This window comes from Clupea harengus, chromosome 9, assembly GCF_900700415.2.
Source record: "Clupea harengus chromosome 9, Ch_v2.0.2, whole genome shotgun sequence".
Lineage (NCBI taxonomy): Eukaryota > Metazoa > Chordata > Actinopteri > Clupeiformes > Clupeidae > Clupea > Clupea harengus.
The window spans coordinates 6,103,264-6,110,763 of record NC_045160.1 but is presented as its reverse complement, the minus strand read 5'-3'; the positions used below and the strand labels follow the sequence as shown (position 1 = coordinate 6,110,763).

General features: G+C 48.2%; 1 protein-coding gene across 8 annotated transcripts in view; it reads right to left on the bottom strand.

The window, feature by feature from the left end:
• The window catches only part of mecom (MDS1 and EVI1 complex locus), a 159,710-nt gene that overhangs the window by 29,331 nt on the left and 122,879 nt on the right, over positions 1 to 7,500 (bottom strand). The window contains exon 1 of one of the 8 annotated variants that reach the window (XM_031573165.2): positions 1 to 1,192. This exon is cut by the window's left edge and continues 210 nt beyond it. The exons of the other annotated variants lie outside the window; for them this stretch is intronic. The gene's annotated coding sequence lies outside the window, so the exon portion shown is untranslated. Of the gene's footprint in view, positions 1,193 to 7,500 lie in introns of those variants that run through there. 8 annotated transcript variants of the gene reach the window in all.

The following is a 7,500-nucleotide window of genomic DNA, read 5'->3' as shown; positions in this document are numbered from 1 at the left end:
GTCCCGTCACTCTGGCAAATCTCATCGGAGAGACATCTTGGGGTTTTAGGATTTCAACATCAGTCTTTTTTCCTTTCACCTTTCCGCTTCAGTCTGCACTAACACACCACGTTCTCCTTGCTCACTCGCGGTGATTGTCAGTCCGGTGCTGTTCGCGCTTAATCCCCCTGGCACGTTCAACTTTGTCCAACTTCAGCCCCCGAGAGCCCTGCTAGCAGACAGCCGGTTCGTCCGCGAGCTTCTCGGCGGGGTGAAGCTTCCCCCTCCCTTCTCCTCCCCTCCTTTCACCGACTGTCTCGCACTCCCAGGTGTCCGTCCGGCCGGCTGCTGCGTCTCCGTCTGACTAGCGAGCGGATTAAAAAAAGTTTTCCTCCTTTTTCACTTCTTTTACGTCTTCTCTTTCTTTGATTCCTTTCACTCAGATTCCACAGACAATGAGTGACAGTGAAATAGTGAATGAAAATCAGGGAGAGAGACGATTTCTCACACACACAGAGAGAGAGAGAGAGAGAGCAGGAGAGAGGAAGAGATAAAAGGATCGCCCACTTTAGTCTGTGCGTCCCCCCAGCGCGGGTGATGTGTGCGTGTGTGTCTCGTGGAGTGTCTGTCTCGTTAAAGGAGGGTCCTCGAGTTTGCCTGTCCGATGCGGGCTGTCATGGTGGGCACTATCTCATCTGTCTGCGCTCGGAAGTTGGCCGACGCGCCCCTGACAGCATCTCGGTAGGAGAGACAGGGTCAAGACGAGGTCGGGACAGGGTCCATTGGGCTGCTGCAAACGCAGCGCCCTGCCCCAAATTCCCTGCGCCTTTAATGAAACCATCTTACAACCCTGCAATTATGTGACTTTTCGCCCGATTTCTTCCCTCGTGAAGAGAGGAGAAAGTGAGAATAACGAGGAAACGAGTGGTTCGAGCCTGCTTATTGAATATGTCTGCAGAATCGTGAACAGTATAGAAAGACAACAAAGTCTGTTTCGTAAGATTTGGTTCGTGTGTGCATAAATGCCATCTTTCAGAAATGTGATTTTAAACGGTTTTGTCCCCCTTTCAATTGCGTTACACCTGCGCCTTACCATAGTGCATGGGGGCCTCCCTACCCCACAAGCCTGCTGTGCACCTCAGGCCATGGGACACAGGTGAATCAAAACAAATTGTCAATCAACGTCACCCCCCCCCCCCACCACCACCACACATAAACCACTGACACGCAAGTTATGGACTACCCTCAAGAAGGCTAAGCACTCCGTACAATCTAAGAGGACACCTTTAATAATGCCTAATTTATACGCTATGATTGGGCTTTAACTTTAAATTTATATTAGCAAAATGGACGCAATAATTTTCACAATTTTAGTTACCATAGTTTCACAGTATAGGACAGCCTCATAAAGATAAATTCGCCAAACTGATGAATTAGGGGCTTTGACCAAATCACAAAAAAAATGAATTCCGGGGCAGCGATAAGGTTCCATTAACCCAATCTCCTCGTCATGCACAGCCTTTTTCATTTGGGGTCACCCGCCCTGTCAGCGCCGGGCCTAATGCCGGCATGATGATGAATCAGGGCCTCGCGCCCCTGTTATCTGTGACATTGAACCTCGGGTTGAGATAACGGCCATTGTTTCCCGCTCCCGCCAGGGCCGCAGTAGCAAGGTGGGGCAGGAAAAATCGCGTGTAAATAAGTCGGACCTTGCCACGCATTCCCATACCCCCGCGAGCCCTGAGAAAGCGAGCGAAGAGTCCCCCCTCGCTCCGTCGGCCATCGATTTCCTGCCACCGCGCAACTCCTCCATTGTTGGAAGCCTTTTTAATTTAGCCATAAATTGGGAAAGCTCGAGCTATGAGCTGTTCTATTTTCTGGCTGTCAGGATGAGGGATTTGTTTTATGATGCATTGTGTATTAAATACGAGTAATCTGGGAAAGTGATTGCTTGGCCTGGACGGGGTCTGATCGTGGAGTCTGATAGAGGTGGCTCACTCCGGTGTCTCCCTCAAAAGGAGGAAACGGCCGGGATAAACAAATTGGGGTGCGGGTGTCTTTGTCCCAGCGCCGGGGTAGAACAGGGTAGAAGACGAGGAACCTTGCGCGCTGTCTGCTGGACTCACTGCCTTGCTCTCTCTGTTCACAGAGTTGTACACCGAAATACCATAGCCTTTCACCCACAGTAATACGCAGTTCACAGGACACTCGGGAGGTGGCGTTGTGAGCTGTCTAACACGCTCCGAAGAGAAACTGTCATATGGAGAGTGGCGTGCTGCGGCAGCCTTTGCCTATAGTTGCATGTTTGATCGCGTTGTTTAGTTCCCGACAGGGATTGAGGCGAGGCGGGGAGAGTTAATTCTCCCGATTCGCGGTTATTTACTCCTGTTGGCGGACCTAATTATTTACGTACGGAGTGAATTCCCGAGCCCAGGACCCCCTCGGTCTGCTGTGCGCAGCGCATCAGTCAAGCGGGGAGACGCAGGGGTATTGAGACGCGAGGGCCATTTCTTTTCACGGCCCAAGGAATTGCAGCACACCGCGCCATCTACATTAAGGCGTCAAATTTGCTAGATGGAACATCAAGGATTCAGCCCTATTTCATTTTGAATAGAATATCACAACGACCCATATACCACCTGAACCAAGAGCCAACAAAGACACCGAGCCATGAAAAAGAATCGAAATGCCCCCGCCCCCCAATATGTTTAGGCTACCTTCCTGAAAACCTCCTAACTATTTATTATTTATTAACTATTTGCCGAAACTGCGCTGTGAACGTTTAGTCTAACATGCTAAGAGTAGATTAGATTAAAAGATCACAGACTCCCGTCTTCAGTTGGGTTAAAACCTTTAATTTAATGCCGTGTAATGGCTGTTTATCAACACATTAGGACGGCTTTCGGGGAGCTGTAGGACATTTACGTCTCCACCCCTTCTCTCCTCCCCTCTCGCTTTCCTTCCCTGTTCATTTCAAACACACACCTTTTCTGGGTGATTTTTGATGGCTCTTTAAATCAACTGCTTCCGGAGAGTGTTTTCATACACCAGCTTTTAAGTGCTCTCAAATTCCTTGCGGGATTTCATGCGACTGTTGTTTGTATAAGTAGCCTACCCTGTTTCAAATGATTTCATCCTCTGTGCAAAAAAAGTCAAGCAAGTGTCGGTGGTCGATTTAAACATTTGCACTACTTTATTTGTGGCTGAAATTTCTCGTTGTACGTTTTATTTTATTATTTGTCTTTGTGGGAGACTTTACTGAACCCATTGCCACTTGTATGTGTAGAGTTCAAACAGCTTTCTTCGTCTGAACTACCCTGTCTGTTTTTTTTTCACCTTCACGTAGCCAACTATGCCCCTGCTCCTGTAAACAGCGCTTCGGTTGTGACTTTCCAAAGGTGTAACAGTTTGATATGTTTATTTACAGTCAGCCCATAAGTGGTTTAGTAAAGGAAGGGGAGAGAAAGAGAGGGTATCCGACTCTTGCACGCCCATGAAAATAACACGGAGGGGGAATCCCACATGAGCGAGGACTGACGCCGGGATGGAGCTGGTCCCCCGCGGCCTCGGGCCGGCCCCAGAGTCGCTGTTTTAATGGAAAGCCTGTGTACCAGGTGCATTCCAGCACATCCTTACGGGGATTGGTGTGGAGGGGCGGGTGTGTGGAGCCAAGCATAAAGAAAACATCGCTGCCAAATCCACATGAAATAGTTCAACCATTCATTCAGTGGAGGACCTCCTACTGACAAAGGCGAAAAGCAGCATTATCGCCACAGCCCGGGGACTTTAGGATTGGGGCTCTTCAGCCAAATGGCCGGGGGTCTTGGTATTTATAATATGATGGTGATTTTTTTTTTTCAAACACTATTAATATTTTTTATATATATATTTACAATTTAACAGGAATGGAACTCGACACACCCTTTATTAACTATGCTGAGACTTTAATTTCATATTTTGTTCGTTTTATTTAATAGATGACAGAGGAATAAACACATTTCTTTACTAATGCGCCACCACCACCGTGTTAAAGACACATAACTGATTGACCTCAGTTGTTTTAAACTGCATACACTGATGAAATTGCATTAAGATAATATAGGCTGGCTGCGTAGAACGTGTTCAGCGAATTTAATTTAGAAATAAATGTATTCTATATATGCAATATATTTCATGCAGGGGTTGTTTTATGGATAACGAATTGCCCATAGCATGGTTAAAAAAAAATGAAAAGTTTTTTTTATTAAATCCTGAAATGGAAATATGAAAACATCGCGAAATACGTTTATTCCACTCCATGCTGTTTTGTACTTCTATTCAGTGCCTGTGCGTGAGCCTATGTGTGTGTGTGCCCGTGTGTGTGTGTGTGCCCGTGTGTGTGTGTGACCAGCAGGAAAAAAAAGAAAACAAAACTGATACACAACTCCTCACTTCGGCCACTGTATACCCCTCATAAAAACACATTGAAAACTTGGGCAGTCTCTCTCTCTCTCTCTCTCTCTCTCTCTCTCTCTCTCTCTGCACGCTCACCCAGTGCTCTCCTCTTGGACCAATTATCATTAAAAGCGCAGAGAGGAAATGAAAAAGGAAAAATGTAAATAAGAAATTTCCTTGGGTCTGGAAGTAGGCCCGTAGCGCGCGCGTGTTAATCTCCACCTCGGTAATTTGGTTCTCCGAGAGAGGACAGCATCCCCGCTGCTGCCGCCCCGCGCGCCATAAATCACCGTTTTATGTGGACGGGGTCAGTACTCTCGCCTCCCTCCGCACAGCGTCGAGCCCCCGCCCTTCTGCACGCTCCCGAGGCGCGTGCACACAGCGTATTTACCCCCTTCCGCCCGAGGGCTGCCTCGTCCAACCTGCACAACCTTAATTATTGTAGATTATTTTCATGCGCAGGGGTCAGACAGCCCGAAAGAAAAGTGAGAGTTGGAGAGGGAGAAGCGTGGAGGGTGAATTAGTACCCCATCATTTCGCCACTGTCTACTCCGTCTCAGCACCCCCCCCCCCCCCCCCTCTCCATACCTCGGGCCGGAGGGCATACCGGAGAGGCGAGGGGCCCATGTTTCATCCCGACACCGCGGCTCTGGTCTCATATACCGGGATAGGGGGATAGGGGGCAGGGCTGGGGTGCGACGGCCTCCAGAAAGTTAAATGGAGATGACAGAAGTCCAAAACTAAAAACACACAAACTTTGACTGAATGGCAATATCTGTGTGGGGAGATAGCAACAATGTGTTGCTTCCAGCAGAATCCACACATAATGTTTTGATAACATACGAATCCATTGGAAATGCTATAAGAGGTTAATAAAAACAACAACTATTTATACAGTTACAATGATGACAACTATGAAAAATCGCGAGATTCAATGCCATGCTCGGTATGCATCACTTTGATGCAGCACTGGAATGCGTGCATCAGCACACACACACACACACACAGACACAGACACACACACACACGTTATTCTAAAATGTTTCTGGTGGCTGGAGTGTAGCAAAAGAATAGCGCAGAAATGTTTTCAAAGTCAACAATTAAACTGAGGATTTATGCTGCTAGGTGAAATCCAGCGCGCAGGGATGTGAACCGCACGCTGATCGCGCTGGCAGCTCGCGCCCTCCCGGAGGTGTAAATGAGATAGTCTGTGTTGCCTGGCTCACGTGAAGTTAATTGCTTTGACAGCGGGAATGACAGAACGTGACTCGGCCCCACTAACACACGTTCTCCTTAAAAACAGAACCAGTAGTCTACGGGACAATGCGCCATTCAAAACCTAGAGTATTGTGTGTGTGTGTGTGTGTGTGTGAGAGAGAGAGATAGAGAGAATGCATGTACGTGTCTCTGTGTGTGTGTGTCAAGTGAACAGACTGAAAAACATAGGTGGGGAAGTGGAGATATTATTCACGCCTGTGAGCTTTGGTTGAAAAGTCCCCGACGTGTGGCCCCTCAACTCCAGGGCGCTGGCAGGCCGAGGAATGCGAGTCCGAAAGACGAGGAGGGGGGGGGGGTCAGCGCAGCGAGGTAGTGGGCCCTCAGACTGTGGTAATCACGGATACTTCCTCTTCGGAGTCCACACACACACAGGCCACACTGTATGCGGACCGCGGGGTGCGATAAAGCCCGCACCGGTGTCAGAGGTGCCGTTTTTAAAACATAAATTAAGCGGCCACGCTCGGGGGATGGGCGAAGAGTTCGCCCATGCGCCGCGGGATGGACTGGAAACTTCAACAAGCGGCCCCTGACACACACACACACACACACACACACACACACACACACACACAGAGAAAGAGAGAGAGAGAGAGAGAGAGAAAGAGAAAGAGAGAGAGACTGACACACACACGTAGCCCCACCATATCCTACTCCACACACACTTAACACACTGCCCTTCCAACCTCATCCCTGTACGGTTGGAAGGGTGGCAATTAAAACCATGTTGGTGGACGCTGCAGGGAGAACAAATTGCTTCTGAAACGCTTGTAGATATCATCTTTAAAAGAGTGTTTTAATGTCAGAGGGACCTGGCGGTGACGGGTGCAGTATCTGAGGCGCAGGCGTCGCACATTCATTACCTTTATTGAGCTGTCTGAGCGCGTTTGAAGAGGCGCTCACTCGAGACGGAGGCAGCGAGCCTTTCATAGACTGTGTCGAATTGAAAGGCTAATATTTAATATTTGACAGAGATATCTGTTGGGGGGCACCGCTGCAACAGAGCACCACTAAAATTAAACATTGGCTGGCGCACCGACTCATGCACGGGTAATATTGCCTGGTGTGTGTGGGCGCAGCGGTTCATAATCAAGCCCACTTAATTTATGTGAGGCCTACAATCATCACCAGCACCATACTTCCTTAGTAGGCTACTCAACCTCACCGGCAGTCCTCCATATTGTTTTGACCTGTTGCTTTTATCAATAACAAGGGACTAATTCTTTACTCTAGGCACACCGGTTATTAAATCTCACGGCTATATATTTTAATGATACAAAATGCCGTTAATATAGGTGATATTTTCAATAAGGTGATGTAATTCACTGTGCAGTGGTCATATGAAATACCTCCGCCCTTTCCGCTAATCAGCCCGTGACTGAGCAGGTGTGTGGACACACGTGGCAGTTTAGTGTACACACACACACATGCATACACGGGTTCCTCACGGGCACAAGGAGAAAACTCCGCAGGGCGCACACTGACCCATTTTGCGTTCACACCTTTTTTAATTGCGCCGCATGCCTGAGAAAACCTAACAAATCACGAGGGCTTAAATAAAACACAAGCTGCGTTAGCGATCAAGTCAGTCGAGTTTGGCTCCCAACAACTGGGATATTTCTCAGTCACTTCGGCACCTGCAGGATATTTGTCTTGCAGTCCTCAACACGAACTCGACCCTCCCGTGTTTAAACTAAACAGGAGGTTGAAAACGTCCATGTCAATGCTTCTTTGTGAAATTAATATTTTAGAGGGCACCAAAAACATTATTCGGTGACCACCAGCGTCATAGCGAGAATCTACTCTCTCAAG